The 23,635-nt window shown below is 41.2% G+C and overlaps 1 protein-coding gene across 1 annotated transcript in view; it reads left to right on the forward strand.

Moving 5' to 3' along the window:
* The window catches only part of LOC139747109 (uncharacterized), a 180,103-nt gene that overhangs the window by 286 nt on the left and 156,182 nt on the right, over positions 1-23,635 (forward strand). The window contains exon 2 of the mRNA XM_071658941.1: positions 3,167-3,285. The gene's annotated coding sequence lies outside the window, so the exon portion shown is untranslated. The remainder of the gene's footprint in view (positions 1-3,166; positions 3,286-23,635) is intronic.

Below are 23,635 nucleotides of genomic sequence, written 5' to 3' on the forward strand. Positions count from 1 at the left end.
GTCAGGTGTTCAGTGTACAGAATTAACTTATTTTTAAGTCAGTACGAAATATAATTAGTATATCAAGACTGAAAGCACAAGATAGAGACTTAAAGCCAACATAAGTCTGCATATCAAAGCAAAGCAGTACGTCACTTTCTGTGAACGTTAGACCAGTACGTCACCTGTGTACTTGGGTAGTAAAGTAATTTGGCAACTAATTTTCATGTTCATGAACTAAATTTATTTGGGATGTAGCAGTTCATCTCATAGTACACAACGCACACATCCTCCCGAGAGCCCACTACACCACAGGTACACACACACACACACACACACCACTCTGGCAGTCGTGACACACCCGTGCTGCCAGACGTAAGGTGGGCGAGTCTTCACACGACCACCCCACTTGAAATAATTAAGAATTATTGTAAACCAAACTGATAGTTATTGATGACTAGACACTTGTTAGGCCAGCATGCCCAGATAAAAGGTATCGAGGGTTGATGTATTTATGATAATGTTAGCAAGTTTGGTAATACGTAGTTGGTATATTGCTAACTGGTTGGTACTGGGGAGGTTTGACGTCTTTTTTTACCGACTAGTTTATTGTGATATTTTCCAGATGTGAGGTGGATATGGCTGGGTGAGGTTGATTTATCAATTTTTATTTTTTTACTCGAACATATAGTGAAGGTTTAAGAATGGCGACGGACATGAGCACTCTAGTGAAGCCGATAGACATTGCTTAATAAAAAATAATTGATATATGTATGAATCTTGATATTTCAAATATAGAAAAAATACTAGGGAGAAATTAGTAATTATGTTATTCAGTTCAAGAAAGGAAAAGTTGGTAGATTCATTAATAAAGTGTAAGTACGGGAAATAAACGGGCCAGCGTTTGATAACTACAGTATTAGGGAGTCGCGGAAACCAGTATTGTCCACAATTATTCCATATTACGGAACCGGTAGAATAAAATGCAGAAATGTTTCGTGTTAAGTGCTTAGATCCTTTGGATGTCTTGGGTTAACTAGTTGGTTAAGAAATTGGTCGTGTTAGGTCCCAGTGTAGATTAGGTTAGGTCACTTCCCAAGCCATAATCAGAAGATCTATCTTCAGCACGAAAGGATAAAACCAAACTCAACATCTCATACCTAAGGCTATCTGGGAACTTATCACATGAACCTGACTTGGAACTTTACGTTCCTGGATTAAGTTAGAATTTAAGTTAAACTGCCCAACCAGAGGCCCTAAACGTACTTACAGTTTGTCAACGCAGCCCTGCCGATTCTGACAGGTGAAGAAATCGATGACTGGTACTATTTCTGAATATACTTTGTAATGATTAACACATGTAAACGAGTTACAAAATTAGACATGTGACGTATCGCTTACCGAAAATAAAATCTGGGGACTGAAACTTTATAATCAACGTAAACTGAAGTAAGGCAAGGCCTTAAACTCAAGGTTTTCTTTTCTTTTGTTGCTAGTGAGAGAAAACTCGTAATAAAAAAAAATTGTCTTGAGAGGGTAACTTAATCAAAATGTCTTTCTTCCTGAATGAAGAGTCTCTGGGTTCTTTGTCAGAATCAGAATAGCCTTTCGCTGTATTTTCCACCTCGCTCACATACAGGTTGCTGGCTCTCATTCCATAAACAATTAGAATCTCTCTTCCTCTCATGCATAATGATTGACCACATGACGTGTTCCGTTATTGGTAACCGTAGATTGTTTCTGCTGTGATCGTTAGCCCTAACCTTACCTTGCCTTTTGGCATAATCTCGTCGAAAGTCGTCATGGTTTGTCTTGAATTAGTACGAGGATGTAGATAGTCAGGCATGTATTATGACCTAGTACACGAGTCTACGTTCATATGTTGATTATAATTACCATTTAATTACTGTTGCATTAAGGATAGAATGGTGTGTGTATGTGTTTGTGTGTGTGTGTCACCGTGTTATATGAGTATTTAGAGACATAGTTATAATGATGCTGTTTATAACACTTCTCCAACGTTATTAACTGCTAAATATATAAATCAAGAGTCGGTCATTACGAGGTTTCGTCATGTGTGCACACATTTTGAAGTAGTTACTAAGTTATTATTGAAGACCTCTAACCATGCTGTAATGGTAGACTCAACTCTGTGTTGCTAGCAGATAGTTTAGTAAGAAAATATAGGAATCGGTCATTTTAGATACCTGCTCCTTTTGTACCGATTCCCTCGAGTGATTTTTTCCTTTGCGAATTGTTTATCTAGCTTAAACTTTACAGTCGCCATAGCAAAGACGCGGACGGCGAGATGATTAGTGTCCTGGCTACTGACGAAAGGAACACCATATTGCATCTTACGAGAGATACGTTATTTAAATATGTGTACGCAACACCCGGAAACCAGCGTTTTGACAATACTCTGTTGGTGCCATACATTAGTATATGAGACAACGCCTGTTACTACACTATTGTTGTTGTTGGAAAATACAACTTTAATGGGACTTTCATAAACTGTAGTATCACAGTTGTACTTTGTTACGTGAGATGAACAACACAGCAGCTCAAGGTCACGACACGACGACCTCGTGTGAAGGTTAGAGGGTGAGGCCGCTGGCTGCTCCTGCGCAGGAAGATAACAAGAAGTGTTTCATTTTATTTTTTATTTGAGGTTAGTTTTGTTAGTAGTCTGTTAGTGCGTACTGTTAGTTTACATTTATTTCTTCGTTTGTTTCCGTCAACATAGGCTACTTGTTACTTCTTACTCTAAGTGCATTTATTTTGGGCTAGTAATTCCGTTATGTTTTCTGGTAATATCTGATGTGTTGATGTGATTTGAAAAAAGGCTGTATTGGCGGAGCGGATGTAGAATTCTTGCTGCTCGGCAGAACCTTTTACGTATGTATCGTTGTGTCCTTTGTTCTCTCTCTCTCTCTCTCTCTCTCTCTCTCTCTCTCTCTCTCTCTCTCTCTCTCTCTCTCTCTCATTGATGACCTTGGGGATGGTGATGGGAAATGTGTATTATATCGAGCGTAACTTAGCAGTTGTTGCAATATGACCGGTACACGTAACAAAAAAAAAGAATATGAATGAAGAGAACAGGATAGGGAAATGAATTGAAATCTATGTTGCAGATACTTGCCAGATGTACCGTTTATGTTGTCCAAATATTCAAAATTTCCCTTTCCAGGAGACGTGTTGGTTGGCGGTGGCGTACATAGTGGCGGTCGAGGGGCAGACCGGCCATGTGGGAACCCGTCATGGTGTCCCCAGTCGTCAGTTCCCGCGTGAAATCCGGGATAATAAAGGGTAAATACGTCATTTGTTTACCGGCGTTATGTAAGTGTATACTTAAATGTGTTTTTGTGTCGTATACAACATGGCGGGATCTTGTGTTAAGGAGTTTATCCCTTGTTTACAGCATGTTATTACTTTTTGTTTCTGGCGAGTAAATATCATGTTTGTGTTTTGTGTGTGTCATGTGTGAGTCATGGTCTAGTGTTTATTGTAATTTTGTCCGACTTGTCTCTCATACATGTGTCTGGTAATGATAGTTTTCTGCATTGCGTCTGTCTGATACTGAATCATATTCCAGTTTCATACAAATTATGTTTATTTTTTTTTTTTTTTATATCTGCTGGATGTGTTATGCACGTATCATGTGTCTGTCTCGTGCCATGGGCTCTCTCTCTCTCTCTCTCTCTCTCTCTCTCTCTCTCTCTCTCTCTCTCTCTCTCTCTCTCTCTCTCTCTCTCTCTCTCTCTCTCTCTCTCTCTCTCTCTCTCTCTCTCTCAGACACACACACACACACACACACACACACACAAGGGGAGGAAGTTAGAGAGCGAACTTGCTGCGAAGTATAGAAGGTCATTTAGGTCGAGCTATTCATTGTTGTACTGAGGAGTCGTGACCATACGGGCTGACATGACGAGCACGAACACGGAAGGAAAAAAAGTATAATGAAGGAATTTTTAGAATCAATACGAATTTTTAATAATTTTATTGGAATTATTAATATATTGAATAAAATGTGGATTAAAGTGAATGGAAATATTAAAGAAAATATATTAGTGTTATTGTTTCATTCCTGTGTCAGTTGGCCAACGCTGTTGAAGGGGGTTTCAATGCTTTACTTCCGGTCGTGATGTAGAGAACTGGAACCTATTGTATGGCGTCCGTGACCGGTTTCTTTGTTTCGTAAAGACCTCAGCAAAGGTTGAGAGTTGTAGTCTCCCCACATGCCATGTACTCAGCGTGACTCCTGCCTCCTAACCTAAGCCAACCCACCCCGTGTGAAAAGTGAAATTTGCTGTATTCACCTTTTGCATTTGGCGACCCTGGGCACGGGTCTAATTGATCTTAACTGTCAAGCTTCGTGTGTGTGGGAGGCCCTAACCTTGGCTGGTTGGTGGGCCGCCTAAGTACATAGGTAAGGTCAGGTCAAGGTAGGGGGTGGAAAGAGGGGGGAGGGGCTTAGATGTTAGTAGCAAAAAGGTATTATCTTGATTAGTTTTTTGAGTGGGTGATTTGTTATACGTCACGCAGGGAGGACTGGTACAGAGGAGGAAGGTCAGGATGTGAGGGAAGAAGAGGTCATAGGTCAAGAACTTGGGGGAAAGTTGTGGAAAAGATAGATGGAAATTAATAAACAAAAGAAAAGAGGGAAGAGGAGGAGGAGGAGGAGGTCAGAGAGGAAGATGAGAAAGGTCAAAACGTATTATAAGCGAGAGAATGAGATGAGCATGACGGTCAAGGAGAGGATGTGAGGTGGATGAGAGAGATAAGTAGGAGGATGAAGGAGAAGAAGGAAACAAGATGGGAAAGAAGTAAATAACAAGGAAGAGCAGGAGGAAGCACGCTACAGTGTCACCTGTCCATAAAGGTCATCAGACGAAGTGAAATTAAATATCTGTTTCCTAGCAGTTCAAAAGGAATGTTATTATTATCCGGAGCAGTTGTAGCTGTCCTGGACGAGACTACTGCTGTGCGTCCACTGATGATGATGATGATGCACACACGCCACACACAGGTACCTCAGGTGTTGTTTGGTTAATTGTGTAAAGGTAAGACTGTGTGAAATTACAGTAAACCTGCTGAAGAGCTGAGCATTAGCGGATAGGGCAGCTTGCCATGATAGATGATGTTGTAGAACTGGTGTGTGTGTGTGTGTGTGTGTGTGTGTGTGTGTGTGTGTGTGTGTGTGTGTGTGTGTAGATGAGGCCAGGTTTGCATCCAGAATATTTGTTTCTGAATTAAACTATTAGAGACATTCTCTTTTTTAAAGTTGAGGAAGGGGGGGGGGGTTGATGAGCCCGCCTGCAAAACCCTGACATATACACAGTCTAAGAATACGCAAGCAGACATGCATACACGAAAACAAACACATATCCTGAGTGCTTGAAGACTGATGACTGTGCACATGTGGGAGAAGTGCACACAGCTCCACACTTTCTTTTCTCCTTGATCACGTACCGTACGTGCCCTTGAATGTGTTGGCCTCTTATCACGTACCGTACGTGCCCTTGAATGTGTTGGCCTCTGATCACGTGCTGTACGTGCCCTTGAGTGTGTTGGCCTCTGATCACGTGCTGTACGTGCCCTTGAGTGTGTTGGCCTCTGATCACGTGCTGTACGTGCCCTTGAGTGTGTTGGCCTTTGATCACGTACCGTACGTGCCCTTGAGTGTGTTGGCCTCTGATCACGTACCGTACGTGCCCTTGAATGTGTTGGCCTCTGATCACGTGCTGTACGTGCCCTTGAGTGTGATGCCCTGACCTTTGACCTGAGCCTTAAGGGGTGAGGTTTAAGGCTAGGTCATTGATATACCAAAGGATCACACAGTCTTTCTCGATGTGTTGATATCTTTGTATACAAATATTCACTGTTTCTTAACAACCTTGGTGAACATGTTTCATGCTTTCCCTCATTCCATCCATCTGTGACTCTTGTACTGTTCAGTTTCTCAATATACCTTTTCTAACACGTTTCCCTGAAGCTGAATATTGACTTAGATATTAAGTTATTAGGATTTTATGTCTCAGTTTTGTGTCCAGTGCCAGGCATCATCAGGGATCTAACTACTGAACGGGGCACGTAAGTCGGTCCACACCCAATCCAGGTGTTCCATATTCCCTCTGGAGCTGGTCGATGAATAGTTATTTTGCTTTGGCTTCGGTATATATATATATATATATATATATATATATATATATATATATATATATATATATATATATATATATATATCTTTCTTCCAAACTATTCGCCATTTCCCGCGTTAGCGAGGTAGCGTTAAGAACAGAGGACTGGGCCTTTGAGGGAATATCCTCACCTGGCCCGCTTCTCTGTTCCTTCTTTTGGAATACTAAAAAAGAAAAAAAAACGAATAATATGAATATATATATATAATATAAATATATGAATAATATAATAAATATATGAATATATAATAAATATATAGATATATGAATAATATATATATATATATATATATATATATATATATATATATATATATATATATATATATATATATATATATATATATGTGTGTGTGTGTGTGCGTGTGTGTAGCTCAAGTCTAAAAAAAAGTCTCCCGTTATCACACAAATAGTAATGATCGTGATATTTAGAGAAGAGAGTAACTTCCGATACAAAACCTGAAAATCATAAATGTTGAAAATTGTGTCCAGCAAATGTAGTGATAACAGCATGTTAGGTTGTACCTTCACTTGGTGGCTTGTTGTGAAGATAGATAGCAATCATGTGGTCATCATCAGCCTGGGAACAAGAGGGAAAGAAAAAATTCGCCTTCAACACTGTGGTCTGCAGTCGTTTTATCGAACGCGCTGGGCCCGTTTTCTTTCATTCTTCGCCTTTTTCTATGAGAGAGAGAGAGAGAGAGAGAGAGAGAGAGAGAGAGAGAGAGAGAGAGAGAGAGAGAGAGAGAGAGATTGTTAATCGCAGGAAATGGATATGATACATTATTATACATTGTTGTATTTTTGTAATGAGAGAAAGTCAACATCTTTGGCCACAGATTATCTGATTATCATTTTATATGATATTAAAACTTGACGTCGTCCCTAAGAAGTGTGTGTATTCACCATTTCAGACAAAATCAACATGGAATCTAAGATAGATATTTTATTGTGTCTTTATTACATGTACAGAACAAATTTATTTATTTATCTTTAGGATATATCTTTCTATTAACGTCTGCATCATTCATTGGCAAACTTATTGTTGAGATGTAATCAAGGACACCAGATGCTGGCTACGTGGAGATTGTCTCCAGAGATAGACCGTTAGCGAAGGCTAGAGTGAATGTGTTTTAAAATATGTGAAGTGTTCTCACCAGAGAAACTGTGGTCATGTTGGGTCATCATAGCCGACCAACCCCCTTGTTCATGATGGAAACGCAAGTACTGATATATATATATATATATATATATATATATATATATATATATATATATATATATATATATATATATATTTTTTTTTTTTTTTTTTTTTTTTTTTTTTTTTTTTTTTTTACTTTGTCGCTGTCTCCCGCGTTTGCGAGGTAGCGCAAGGAAACAGACGAAAGAAATGGCCCAACCCCCCCCCCCCCCATACACATGTACATACACACGTCCACACACGCAAATATACATACCTACACAGCTTTCCATGGTTTACCCCAGACGCTTCACATGCCTTGATTCAATCCACTGACAGCACGTCAAACCCTGTATACCACATCGCTCCAATTCACTCTATTCCTTGCCCTCCTTTCACCCTCCTGCATGTTCAGGCCCCGATCACACAAAATCTTTTTCACTCCATCTTTCCACCTCCAATATATATATATATATATATATATATATATATATATATATATATATATATATATATATATATATATATATATATATATATCTTGTATCCCCCCTGATGATGTGATTATTACACGAAAGTGCACTTGGGAACTTATCGTGTTTCATTTTCCCGTGAACTCATAGCAATATATGTATATATATATATATATATATATATATATATATATATATATATATATATATATATATATATATATATATATGTGTGTGTGTGTGTGTGTGTGTGTGTGTGTGTGTGTGTGTGTGTAGTTATGACAATAATGATGAATATAAGGAAGAACAGTGAGAGGAATGAAAATATAAGAAAGAGAAAAATGAAGGTAGAGATGAGGAAATGGATAGCGATGTAAAGATAGGAAAGGCCAGTAAGAGGATAACATGGTGATTGTCTGGGGTCAGCATCACTGAAGCTTTTGTTATCCCTTTAATGTGGGAGAGAAGAGAAAGAAAACGGTGTAGAGATGCGTCGCACCTGTCCACAGTATTGAGAAAGTGTAAATAAAGTTTCTGCTGATCTCTCTCTGTGTTGTCTCCCACATAGCATCATCAGCCACGTCCTGTCAGTCACACAACGTCAGCCACACTCCTGTATGGAAAATAACGAGGGAGGATGTGTAGGAAAACGTGATTCTGGCCTACCGGTTGTACACTAAGAGTTTGTGTTGCGTGGGGGGGCGGTGCTGGTCACATGATGATGGTAAATCATGAAAGTGAAGATGGTGACGGTTGAGACACATGATGATCTGCACATGTTGTGATCGGTCACGCACGTGCGCACATACACAACCTCTGCCTCGCGTGCATACGAACGTGTACACGTGTCACCCCGAGATAGCTAGGTGATTGCATGGTGGATCCTGTAAACTGCACTAACACATACATACATACATACATACATACATACATACATACACACTTACATACATATATACATACACATTCACTTCGGCACATTAGGTTGTAAAGGTTCATAATGAAAGGGTTTAATGAATAAACACACACACACACACACACACACACACACACACACACACACACACACACACACACACACACACACTGCGTGCACACCCCAGCACGATCATAAACAAACACCCAGGCAGGGTAGGGTAGGGCAGGGTAGGGTAGGGTAAGGCAGGGTAGGGTAGGGTAGGGCAGGGTAGGGTAGGGTAAGGCAGGGCAGGGCAGGGTAGGGCAGGGCAGGGCAGGGCAGGGCAGGGCAGGGCAGGGTAGGGCAGGGCAGGGTAGGGCAGGGCAGGGGAGTGACCGGTGACTGGCGTGTGACTCCCAGCCCTACGGCTGGTTACCAACATCACAAAAACTTCACCTGGACTTTTACTTTCCAGTTTTCTTCCTTACTCTCTCTCTCTCTCTCTCTCTCTCTCTCTCTCTCTCTCTCTCTCTCTCTCTCTCTCTCTCTCTCTCTCTCTCTATTACATAATCTGCAGATGATTTTGTGATCATTAACCAAGGTTTTTGTGACCCTGGGTGATAACATTGCCATGAGGTGCAGTACAACACGTTACCCTGCTGTAACACGTGACGGATCTTCCATTATTACCTCTTTCTCTCGTGTAGCGCCACAGCGTTCTCGCTGGAGCCTCACTCATACTAACACACTCACACTTCCTAATATCAAAAAGTTTTCCATGTTATTGTTTTGACGAAAATGTTTGATCAAGATCTGCAAAGTTCAAATCTAGCAATGTTTTATTGTCCGTCGCTTGAGATCAGTGTTGACTTCTGTTTATTCATAAAGTTTGGCTGATTCACTGCATTATTATTATTATTATTATTATTATTATTATTATTATTATTATTATTATTATTATTATAAGATAAAGTTACTTCTGTTATGTTTATATAGACTGGACTTATGTTCGTATGTTCTCTTCACGATCGAATTTAAGTACAAACCATTTGGGTTATGTCAGTCAGGTACATGTGTATTGCAGTGTTGCCGTCTTGTGTTGTACAGTGTGGCCGAAGAAAACTATTTTGGGAAGAGAAGAAAAAATAGGAAAAACTAGAACATTACTAAAGGGGAAATCATGACCAGTTGACTATCATACATTGTTTTATTCATTGTCACATCAATTTCCTTGATTTTTTCTCAAAATTATTAATTCAATATATATATATATATATATATATATATATATATATATATATATATATATATATATATATATATATATATATACAACATTTTGCCAGTGTATTTTTTGTATTTCTGGTCATATTCATCATTGGAATTATGCTGATTGTTATCTTCTCTCACACGTTCACCTCAGAAAGAAGCTTATTATTATTTTTTAACTTATTGCGCTACCCCTGTGTTTATATATATATATATATATATATATATATTATCCCTGGGGATAGGGGAGAAAGAATACTTCCCACGTATTCCCTGCGTGTCGTAGAAGGCGACTAAAAGGGGAGGGAGCGGGGGGCTGGAAATCCTCCCCTCTCACTTTTTTTTTTTTTTTTTTTCTTTTTTTTTTAATTTTCCAAAAGAGGGAACAGAGAAGGGGCCCAGGTGAGGATATTCCCTCAAGGGCCCAGTCCTCTGTTCTCAACGCTACCTCGCTAATGCGGGAAATGGCGAATAGTATGAAAGAAAGAAAGAATATATATATATATATATATATATATATATTCAACGAAATCTCTCAGCTTGTCAGAAATGATCGTAATCATAGAGAAAATGATATTATGAAAACAACATTGGGTCAGGTAAAAGTTACTGTACTCACTAATGTTATGATCCGTGTGTATTGTGGCCTCGTCTTTAATCTGACACTTAACAGTTACTTCTGAGTCATCATACACCGTGGTTATAGTGTTGTGCGTCATCATGAAGTGGTGGTTGTAGTGTCGTGCTCAACGGTCCTGCTGACGTGCTCACAGGTCGTACAGTCGTGCTTAAAGGGTTGTACCGTCGTGCTCAATGGTCGCACCATCGTGCTCAAGGGTCGTACCGTCATGCTCAAGGATCGTACCGTCGTGCTCAAGGGTCGTACGGTTGTGCTCAAGGGTCGTACCGTCGTCCTCAAGGGTCGCACCATCGTGCTCAAGGGTCGTACCGTCGTGTTCAAGGGTCGTACCGTCGTGTTCAAGTGTCGTACCGTCGTGTTCAAGTGTCGTACCGTCGTGCTCAAGGATCGTACCGTCGTGCTCGATACATTATTATGATCTTAAGTACATGATGACAGTAAATATATTATTACATTTAAAAGTCCTGACATTTCGATACTTGCAGATGGTAGGAAGTGGAGCAGGTCACACTATAACTCGGCAATGGTTACTTGATAAGACGTCAAGTTTGTGTGGCTAGGAGAAACGTATGATGAAAATAATGGTAAAACTTGAGATGTTTTCTCGGTGCTAAGAATTGCTCAGTAACCATTACGATTTAATGCTTAACAAATCCCACACAACGAAATCAGTTGGTCAGGAACCTCCCTGACTGTGTCTTACGTGAGTGACTTGTTTGAAGTCGACACGTCCTGACTCTGGGAGGGTTAGCATGTGAGGAAGGAGACGTGGGTGTGTGTTGCTGGTACTCATGCCTGGACCCATGGCTGGCGTGGGGCTGCTGCTTGCTAGACCAAACCACATGAGGATTTACTGCTGAAATATCGTTTGCTCTCCTCGATTGACCTAACTGTGGACCTCCTTTCCTTCACCAATCTTTCAATTGTTAGCAGTAATCAGGTCAGCCAACATGGGAAGACCCAGTGCTTAATTTCTTCACTATTTTCTTTTGTGTTTTCCTGAGCGAGGCGATGGTTGGGAGATGGTTTCACCTGTGCCATCTGTGTCATCTAACACAAAGAAGAAACGTATAAAGTTGTCTACCTCAAAGGTATGAAGAAATGCACATAAAACGTGACTACTTGATGAACCAGGATTGAGGAACAGATAAAGGACATAAGATTTGGGGAAGTTGTCTCGTGTTTTACCATTGACGTAAATTCATCACATTAACGCTGCTCGGTTAAACCACACGATAATGTTGGTTTTGCTGTCAATGTTGGAATTTGATAGGTTGAGTTATGTGAATATTAAGGATTGCCAGTGTTCCAATGTGAAATCTTCATGTTGGCTTATGTTGTGGAAAAGGATAGCTTTATGGATTAGTCATGTCTGAGAATATAATTCTGAATCCACCGTTTCTTTTGAAGAAAATTCCTTCTGTTTGGTGACTCTGGAATTGGAAATGCCGTCCCGGTGTATGGTATTGAGGAAGATGTTGTATAGTTTGATGTACCAGTCAACCATCGTAACATGTCTAGTTTTGCTGGGTCATCACTGACAGAAGGGGTTACCAGAGCCTCATGCTCTCCCTTCACTTTCATCTGTCGTATTTATTTACAACTGGTTGCATCTGTCATGCTAGAGTCGTTATTATTTTCTTCTTTGTTTTTCAGCTTAATTTGGACAGTAACCGCCTTAGGTCATATTCGCTCATCATTTTCAGTGATGTTCACTTTCCTCGTAGTTCAGAGACCAGACAGTCCACCACTTTCACTTTCTTGTTTGCCAGTGTCTTTATCACCAGTTTTGTTATTCCTCTTTTCTCTTCTCATTGTCTTATTCATTATTACATTAGATTCTCTCATTTCCTTCATTATCGTCCTTATTCACTCATTATCCTGTATTTCTCTTGTAACCTATGTATAACTTTCATTCAGTTTGTCATATTCATTCCCATTATCTAAATGAGCATTCTCATTATCGCTTATTTATTCCTTATATGTATCTATCTACCTATCTCTATCTATCTATCTATCTATCTATCTATCTATCTGTCTATATATATATATATATATATATATATATATATATATATATATATATATATATATATATATATATATATATATATATATTACGTGTTCGCCACCATCAGTCTTCAGTGTACTGGCTATGCATGACTCAGTATTTGACCAAAGTGTCCAGTATTTTGTAACGTGGTTTCGTACATTACATAATATTCGATTTTCAAAATGTATTAACTATTTGAGTTCAGAGTGGCATCATTGTTCTCAAGTTTATATGGAAGGTTTAGGTAAAGTTTTGTTCTGAGATGACATTTGTCTTGTTAGACATTTTCTGTCAGGTGAAAATGTTTTTTTCAGTTGTAAAATGTTAGAGATTTTATTTGTCCACCGCGGCGATAGTGGTCTAGTGAATATAATACATACTTGGTGAATTCTCTCTCTCTCTCTCTCTCCCTCTCTCTCTCTCTCTCTCTCCCTCTCTCTCTCTCTCTCTCTCTCTCTCTCTCTCTCTCTCTCTCTCTCTCTCTCTCTCTCTCTCTCTCTCTCTCTCTCACAGATAATAGATGGTAGGACGTCACTGACCAGGGAGATATCTGGAGCGTTGGTGACGGCTTCACAGTGAGCCAGCACTTCAGTGGCTGTCAAGTTTCACTTCTTTCGCCCAGGTTGCCTTTCTGCCCGTCGCTTCACCCACACTTGGGCTACGTGCGAACTATTACTCCACAAACATACACACTCTCCTTGTTATACTTAACACTTCATGTCTTGATATACCATATAAATGTACACAACAGGAGGAGAAGAGAAAGAAAAGTAGAAATTTAGAGTTTTTGGTTAAGGAAATAAAACATTTGTCTGTACCATCGATTTGTATGTCAAATGTTCTTTACCTTGACCTGAGTGCTGAACCTGCACATTAACGAGGTAAGTCATAACATATTTATTCACGTATACCGAGAACCACATGGGCAGGGGGGGGGGGGGGAAATCAGTCGAGGAAATGGCCAGTGTTCAGCATTCGTGACTAGTGATGCTGGGCTAGGGTTTCCCGAGAGCTGCCGGTCAGGGAGGTCGCCCGGCATGACGTCATGTGTTGTTGTTGCAGTTCCGCCCGATGCTCGTCCTCCCCGCGTTCTTGTGGCGTTTCTTCTCGCCACTTTCTCACGCTGTTTGATCTGATGGACATCCTCCCTCCTTGATATGACTGCTAATGTGGTAGTGTAACCTGCAACGTCATTCTTCGATTTTATGAACCTCATCCTTTTATATTAAAGCCAACGTGAAACCTGGTGATCTGCCCTACCCTTGTATTATTATACGTTATTGCTTTCTAGTCCGATGCACTTGTTTCTCAAGATGGGTGAGCTGTTGTCACATTCCCCTCCTTGGCCCAGTTTGCCACCTTTTCTCTCTACCTCATATAAACCTTTGGTCTTGGTAGACATTTGGTCGACTAGTAAACACACACTGTCGTATGCATGACACTCAGCAACACGTAACTCACACGCACGAAGAGATACGTTGTCATACCTGTATTGTCTGAACGGTGAGCTCTGCCTAGTGGAGAATGTCGCTGCGCGTGTGTGTGTATATATATATATATATATATATATATATATATATATATATATATATATATATAGAGAGAGAGAGAGAGAGAGAGAGAGAGAGAGAGAGATTCCCTGGGGATAGGGGAGAAAGAATACTTCCCACGTATTCCCTGCGTGCCGTAGAAGGCGACTAAAAGGGAAGGGAGCGGGGGGCTGGAAATCCTCCCCTCTCGTTTTTTTTTTTTTTTTTTCCAAAAGAAGGAACAGAGAAGGGGGCCAGGTGAGGATATTCCCTCAAAGGCCCAGTCCTCTGTTCTTAACGCTACCTCGCTATCGCGGGAAATGGCGAATACTATGAAAAAATATATATTAATATATAGAGATAGATAGATAGATAGATATAACCATTGCAGTACCAGTAAGTCTAAGAATGGATTGCTTTTAGATCAGCTTATCAAGCTTAAGAAGCACAGGGAAAACGCCAGGAATATAAGGGAAAGTAGTTAGTCTAGGTACATGGCACGTTGGGTAGGGCTACTGTGGGGGTACAAGGTTACGGTAAGAACCCAGGTCATGATCGTAATACTTGTTGACATCGTTATCTCTCTCTCTCTCTCTCTCTCTCTCTCTCTCTCTCTCTCTCTCTCTCTCTCTCTCTCTCTCTCTCGTAAAGTCCTGTTTCGTGGGTACAAAGTACGGAATCCGAAACCTCATTCGGTTCCCCTTCACTACTGTGTGTGTGTATGTGTGTGTGTGTGTGTGTGTGTGTGTGTGTGTGTGTGTTGTGTGTTTACTGGTGTCCTTTGGTGAGTGAAATACGATGATGGTGTGGGGTCGTACCTTCATATTTAGAGGTCGTGTCGTCATCCTGAAGGGTCGTACTGTCATACGTAAGAGCTTTTCTGCATTGTTTTCAGTCATTATTATTGTGTCCATTTTATCAATTTCCTCAGCACATATGATGATATGTGATTTTAGTATTACGTAATTTATGTATGGCGAAACTTTATAAATATATATATATATATATATATATATTATCCCTGGGGATAGGGGAGAAAGAATACTTCCCACGTATTCCCTGCGTGTCGTAGAAGGCGACTAAAAGGGAAGGGAGCGGGGGGCTGGAAATCCTCCCTTCTCATTATTTTTTTTTAATTTTCCAAAAGGAACGGAGAACGGGGCCAGGTAAGGATATTCCCTCAAAGGCCCATTCCTCTGTTCTTAACGCTACCTCGCTAACGCGGGAAATGGCGAATAGTTTAAAAAAAAGAAAAAATATATATATATATATATATATATATATATATATACTCCTATGAGTCCACGGGGAAAATGAAACACGAAAAGTTCCCAAGTGCACTTTCGTGTAATAATCACATCATCAGGGGAGACACAAGAGAGGAATATAATAGTCAGTTGATATACATCGAAGAGACGAAGCTAGGACGCCATTTGGTAAACATGTGATTGTTTATATATATATATATATATATATATATATATATATATATATATATATATATATATATATATATATATATATATGAGGGCAGTATGAGAGTTTGGGATGGTTGTATGTTGGTGCACGATACAGACGGGAGCAGTGTGCACGGTCTCTTGCTTGACCTTATCATCACATGGGTCGACCTTACCTTCCCTCGAGGCGCGGCGCGGGGAAGGCCAGCCCACGGTCAGACCGGACACTCACTCTCCAGGTTTCTGGTTATGAATATTCAGCCAAGGTTGAAGGCGTGAGGAGGAGCCGTGTCCCTCTCCCAGGGGAACACCACGGGGTAACCAGGGCCCAACGCCCCCGACCCGCCCTACACTGTGTGTGTGTCTTCACGTTTCCGGTGAGACAGGCGTCGGGGGTAGAGAGGTCTCGATAGTTCAGATCAATGAGAGAGAGAGAGAGAGAGAGAGAGAGAGAGAGATCTGATTCTTATGTGCATTTAAATAAGTTTTTTATTATTGTTTTGACCAACGTCATCTTCGTCGTCCGTCATGGTGAGGAGATCTCTATTGTACCCAGTGGTGACGGTGGCTGCTGGTGGTGGTGGTTGCCCGCCATCCTGGTGAAGGTCAGGTGGCCCAGCTGTACCTGCTGTACCCAACATGACCTTCCCAGGTGACCTGCTCTCGCCGGGGGCCTCACCTTCACTTGGGGTCACCAGGACGAAAGTTCCGGTGACCCAGCATACTATCATGCCCTCCCCCCCTCACAACCACCAGTTCTCCCTCGCTCCAGTGGACGATTATAATTAATGTAATAATGATAAGAATGATAATGATAACTGAGTGCCAGCGTGGCTGTACGTGATAAGGGAAGACTACAGAAGTTGGTGGCTGTGTGTAGGTGGCAACAGTAGGAATGTAGACATTATCTCGGAGGAAAGTCTCAAGTTATCATACAGCTACTGGTAGGTCTCTCCTCCTGTATGTTACGTGTCGTGTTCCACGTGAAGTACCTCGCCTCATTCCACGTGAAACGTTCGTGCAGGAGTTTGTGTTCGTTACTACGAATGAGTGAGACGAATCTTTTCGTAAGTATCATGTTAAACTAAGGTTATGGAAGTCTTCAGTCATTCACAACACCCGTAATACGTTAATTACCTTTTAACCTCTTTCCTAAGCTAAATAGATTTGTCATTACTCGGCTGCCATAGTGGTAATAATAATGATAATGATAATATTAATAACGATAATAATGATAATATTTATAATTACGGTAATGATAATACCCAGAGGGTGAGATTATACATTTAGAATTACTATATATAAATTGTGTGTGCATAAATACGATGATGTGTGTGTGTGTGTGTGTGTGTGTGTGTGTGTGTGTGTGTGTGTGTGTGTAAGCTTACCTGAGATTATATACTGTATATCGTATATAGACGTATATAACAGTAATGTAGGAATTAGACGGGAAATAATCGTTGTCATTCATCTTACGTGTGGGTTGTGTTTATAGGTCATATGGAAATACCTATGTTAACATTTTGTATTATGGTAATTTCCTTGATTTTCATAATTTTCAAATCAATGAATATGATAGACATTCTACCTTATACCAGCACGCTATTCTTTACTTTCAAAATGTCTGCCTGAAGTGTCTGCTTAAAAGGGAAAGTGTTTTGAATATATATATGTATATATATATATATATATATATATATATATATATATATATATATATATATATATATATATATATATATATATATATATATTGCTTGAAAAATCAAAATCTTATCAGATTCGCTTCCAGTATATGTTGGTTGTATTATTGTCTTGACCGTATATTTCCATGTATCATCAAGGGCGTTACTCCTACAGGAAATGCCAAGATACTTGTCTTTGGCGAAGGTCAGTCAGTAGGGGACCCGCATCGATTGATGATGTACGAGGGAAGACCGGCTGTTTGTGGCACACTTCTCCCTCCCTGGCTCCTGCAACGTACATCATACATCAGTCAACATACATCATACATTAGATGTTATAGGACATAGATCCTTCAACATTAATCATACTCAAGATGATATATATCATACATCATACGGCTAAAATCAAACAAAATGACTTCATACACCGTACATCATTCAGTATACAACACACCTCAAGCACCATACATCATCCCTGTGTATAGAACGAGTGTGCCTTTGAACTTGCACCTGTGCTTGCTCGTCTGCTCCTTTCCTGTTTGAAAACTCGAACTTTCCCTTCTTCCTGGAAGGCTGCGTTGGTACATCCCATTCCTAAGTAGGGTGACCGTTATGACCCCTCTAACTATCGTCCTGTCGCTTTGACATTTACCGTTTCCAAAATCTTTGGATCCCTCCTCAACTCCCATATCCTCAAATATCTTAAATCATACTGTCCTCTCTGATCACCAGTATGGCTTCCATAAGGCAAGATCCACTGGTGATATTCTTTCATGTCTTACTAATGTCTGGTTATCATCCCTGAAAGATTTTGGGGAGTCGTGTGTAGTTGCCCTTGACATATCCAAAGCTTCTGACAAGGTGTGGCATCGGGGTCTCATTTCTAAACTCCCCTGTCTTGGCTTCCCTCCCTCACTTTGCTCCTTCATATCTAGCTTCCTCTCCGGCCGATCTATCGCCGTGGTTGCAGATGGATCAGCCTCTCCCCCTTTCTCCATCACCAGCGGTGCCCTTCAAGGTTATGTACTGTCTCCAGTTTTTTTCTGTTTTTTTATCAACGATTTCCTTTCTACCTTAGATTACTAGATGCATTCATAGGCTGACCACTCAACACAGCATTCCTCCAAACCTTCAATAATTCTCCTCTCAGTCGATCTGCGTCTTGTCTCGACACAACTTCCTCCATAAGCACAGAATTGGACAGGATACCTCACTGGGGATGACGAAATCTGGTTAAGTGTGATGCCTCCAAGACCCAGTTTCTATCCATCTCTACCGAACGCTCCTCATAACTTTCGTCCCTCCTTTGACGGTTCTGTGATTCACCTCTTGACTCATTGACCATACTTTGTATTACTGTAACATCCACTCTATCGTGGAAATCCCACATTACGGAAATAGCTAAAACTAAAACTGAAACAATGAAGAGCATCGAAACTAATTCCGTCTCTCATAGATAAACCTTGTGGGATAAAGAAATGACCAGAGATTTTGAGTTGCTTTCTCTGGAGAACCACAGATTGAGGTGAGGGATGTAGTACTATTATTGTAAATGGTTGAGAGATTAGTAATATTACTCTCCGTAATTTATTTTATTACGTTATAGATAAGATAATCAGAAAGATTGTCACAAAGTTAAAAGGAAAGTGTAATACAGGTATAGGCAAATTCTGCCTGATTTGTAGAAAATTTGTGGAAAATTGTAATAAGCTACCACTAGAATTTGACCAAGTAATTGATATTACTATTATGTAAACCGGCTTAATATGTACTTTAATGACGTCATTATCACTTTATACGTCTGGTCAACACTGGTCTTATGCTCAAATTTCAAATTTTCTTTAGTTATGAATTATCTTATAAATATCATTCTTCCTTCATAGTTTTTGGAAGTTGAGATTAGAATGTTATGTGTTTTCCGTTTGATGTTTCCAATGAAATGTCCAGGTCAGTATATTCTCAGTACACTACATATGGCGAGTATAACACCTGCGTGGTTCTTAGCTGTTTTCCTGTGCTGAAGGAGTTGTAGGTGGGAAGGAGGCGTGAGAATATAGGATATCATACCTGCCCTCCAGCAGATAACCTCGTCGTAGACCATCAGGTCTTGTTATCTGTCCTTCCCCGTGTACCACTTTCCCTTTCGCCCTACTCTTTCTCCGCCAGTAATTCTCCCTTACCTTTCACTGTGTTGCTGGAATCATTAACTATTCTTCCTCAGGACCTACCTGACGAAGGGCAGTTCACAGGTAATCTCTCTCACTCTCCAAAATAGGAGAAAGATACCAACGCCTTCCATGTAAACTGACACATATACATTTTTTGTTGGGTGTCTGGCGTGTTCCTCTCTCATAGCAAGCGACCGATCTGTGCCATCATGTACTTTCTTTTTTGTTAATGTTGTGTGAGTGTTGCTCGTTATGTAGTTGTCGTCTACACCGCGCCCAGCGCAGGGTGATTGTCTCCACTGACCTCTGCCAACGAACAACACGCTGCCACCACCCTGTTATTACAACGTCTGGGTCTGTCAGAGCGCACGTGTGCTTGACAACATCTGTTTGTTTTGTCTGTCCTCGTGAGTCATGCAGACTTTGCTGACTGTTGTCACGACGGTGGTTTGTGTGTGACACCATCTCCCAGTCTCCTATCCGTGGTGTACGATGGCTGACACCAGCATCCTGACACCCTCTGCACGTCTCCCTCCTGCAAGTACTCACACCACCAGGAGCGAGACGGGACTCATGTGAGTCCAGCCAGTCTGTGTCCCTGGCAGTGGTCGGGGAGGAGGACACTCACTCTGGTTGAGGAACGTCCCACACCGGAGCAGAGTCGTCATCATTTCCCTGCTCCTGGACGTAGTGCAGCCTCGACTCGGCAGGAGGGCTCTGGAATGGGTCGAGGTTATTGTTGTCAGATTTATACATAAAATTTTGTATGTGATGAAGATGATATTTTGATGGTTCTACACATGGGTTATGATCCAGAGTGGAGTAATTACGAGATATTACGTTGTGATATAGGAACGTAAGTGTACAGAACTCGTGTTATGGCTCGAAGTGTAACTTTGAGAACAAAACTATATCTTTGTTTATATTTTGTATAAAATCTTAAAAGATATAAAGAATATAATTTTAAAAGAACGTTGAAGTTAACTTATAATAAGTAAACACTGAGTTAGAATGTCTGAAGACGAAAAGCAATAAAGAACACAGATTTCGAGTCATAGAGAGAGAGAGAGAGAGAGAGAGAGAGAGAGAGAGAGAGAGAGAGAGAGAGCCAAGGGCAGGAGAGGAGGGTGAAACTTCTGAAGGAAGAATAGAGCGAGAAAAGTTATATTCCTTGTGGGAGAGAACAGAGGTTGTTAGGGTCAGGGTAGGAGAATACCCACAAGGGAAGGTTAGGGACACCACGTAGGTCGAGCGGGAAATGGGGTATCATTTGTCCTGTAGGGCTAGCAAGAACCTTACCTTACCTTACCTTACCTACAGTGGCTTCGGAGGTCTTCTTCCCCAGTAGCCAAGTCTGGGACCTTACCTTACCTTTCCTTACCTACAGTGGCTTCGGAGGTCTTCTTCCCCAGTAGCCAAGTCTGGGACCTTACCTTACCTTACCTTACCTACAGTGGCTTCGGAGGTCTTCTTCCCCAGTAGCCAAGTCTGGGACCTTACCTTACCTTTCCTTACCTACAGTGGCTTCGGAGGTCTTCTTCCCCAGTAGCCAAGTCTGGGACCTTACCTTACCTTTCCTTACCTACAGTGGCTTCGGAGGTCTTCTTCCCCAGTAGCCAAGTCTGGGACCTTACCTTACCTTTCCTTACCTACAGTGGCTTCGGAGGTCTTCTTCCCCAGTAGCCAAGTCTGGGACCTTACCTTACCTTACCAACTGACCATATTTCTCTCCCTCCCTCCCTCCCTCCCTCCCTCCCTCCCTCCTTCCCTCCTATGCCTTATAAGTCGTTTGCACCCAGTGACCTGCCCTCCACCCTCCCTCCCCACCTACCTGACCCTGTACCAGCCCACCAACCACCCACCTGGAACACACACTCCACTTTTCGTCTACCAGTTTACAGGAGGAAGGGAACCGTTGGATGTATCGTATCAGTGATGGTAAGTGAGAGTTGTTGAAGCACACACACACACACACACACTCACACACACACACACACACCAACTATGAGCTCAAGAGGGACTAGGAAGTTGGTCAAAGCCGACAAGACAAAGAGATGATCATAGACCTTGATGATGAGACACAGAAGAAAAGTGGATATTATGATATGAAGTGAGTGTTCATGAACGCTCCCTCCACGTCATGTGACTCCCATGGCTGCTCCCTCCACGCCATGTGACTCCCATGGCTGCTCCCTCCACGTCATGTGACTCCCATGGCTGCTCCCTCCACGTCATGTGACTCCCATGGTTGTTCCCTCCACGCCATGTGACTCCCATGGCTGCTCATAAGCCAAGACACAGACACATGACTCTGGCCAAGGGTTAAACTTTCCCCGATACTTTTTATCGTCTCATAATTTTTCAGATATTTTGTTTCGTGTGCATTTTTATCTCTTCGTATTTTTCCATCCTTTTATTGGTGTGTTTTAAGTTTCTGGCTGAAAATTTACCAAAAATCTTGAAATAAGTGAATGAGTGACTTGTTTCTGTGACATTCAGTAACATCAGTTTATTTACTACAGAGGTTTTACTATTGTAACCTTAGAATAGCATTTTGATTGAAATAATCAGTTGTTCTGATTTGAATTAGTTTTTATTTTCTATTTCGAAGAATCGCATTTTGATGAACAAATTGTACGAAGAAATATCCAAATATTGTAAATATAACCACTTTGATAATACCAATATTAAAAGATTTGTGAGATGCCTTGAATTCACCAGCTCATATATATATATATATATATATATATATATATATATATATATATATATATATATATATATATATATATATATATATTTTCATACTATTCGCCATTTCCCGCGATAGCGAGGTAGCGTTAAGAACAGAGGACTGGGCCTTTGAGGGAATATCCTCACCTGGTCCCCTTCTCTGTTCCTCCTTTTGGGAAAAAAAAAAAAAAAATATATATATATATATATATATATATATATATATATATATATATATATATATATATATGAGAATATCTGGTTCTTGTAGTATATCAAACAATGCAATTTGATAGAGTCACTCAAATGTATTTTTGGAATAAGTTAAATACATTTCACCTCCTACAACCGACCTACCTGTAGTTCTGCCTACCTCCCTACCTACCTAACTATCTACCTACCTACCTACCTACCTACCCTCGTACGTGGCCTGCCCATCCCATCGTCCATCTTCCCGGGGTAGCATGTTGACCATCACACTCACTCCTTCATAACTTTCCCTCCTGGACCCCTGCTGTGGCCGAGCCTCTCCATCATACCCACTCCTTCTCTCTTACTCCATCCTCCTCCTCTTCCTCCTCGTCCTCCTCCTCTGTTATTCCATCCTTCTTTCTACTTTTGATTCAGAATATCACCACTTTTTTTCTTTCTTTAGGCTTGTGATAGGAAAGGAAGAAGAGATGGGACGGGAAGGGACGGTTTGAAATGGAAGAGAAGATTGACGTGTGTACATGTATCAGGATCATCTCTCTCTCTCTCTCTCTCTCTCTCTCTCTCTCTCTCTCTCTCTCTCTCTCTCTCTCTCTCTCTCTCTCTCTCTCTCTCTCTCCTTCCCCTGCCCGGCACACGGCATGTGTGACCTCTGACCCCCCCTTGCCCTCCACCCTTGAACCCTGACCTCCTCCCTCCCCCCCTCCCCTCCCCAAACACTCCACCTAACAAACACCGACCTTGGCACCCCTCCCCCCCCCCACCACTAACACACGCACACACACACACACACGCACGCACGCACGCACGCGCGCACGCGCGCACCGGAAGCACATCAGGGGACACCAGCCCGGACGTGTGACCTTCCCTGATGGCAGCCACCTGTCCTACAGCCGGCTCTTGTTGACCGTTGATCAGAGCCATCTGCCCCCCACATGTGGCTCCTGCTGGTTATGACCTCTGACCTCTGAATGTGTTTCCGTTTGGCGAGTGCGAGATTCTCAGAAAGATCTCTTCAGTGACCTTGTGTTTGTGTCCTGGTCTGTCAGGGTCATCCTGTGTTACGCGTCTCATGACCTTGTGCTGTGTTACTTCGTGAGTCACGCGATTCCAATATGGATTCATTCATCGTAGAGCTGGACAGTGGTTCGTGGGTCT

Source organism: Panulirus ornatus, chromosome 5 (assembly GCF_036320965.1).
Source record: "Panulirus ornatus isolate Po-2019 chromosome 5, ASM3632096v1, whole genome shotgun sequence".
Lineage (NCBI taxonomy): Eukaryota > Metazoa > Arthropoda > Malacostraca > Decapoda > Palinuridae > Panulirus > Panulirus ornatus.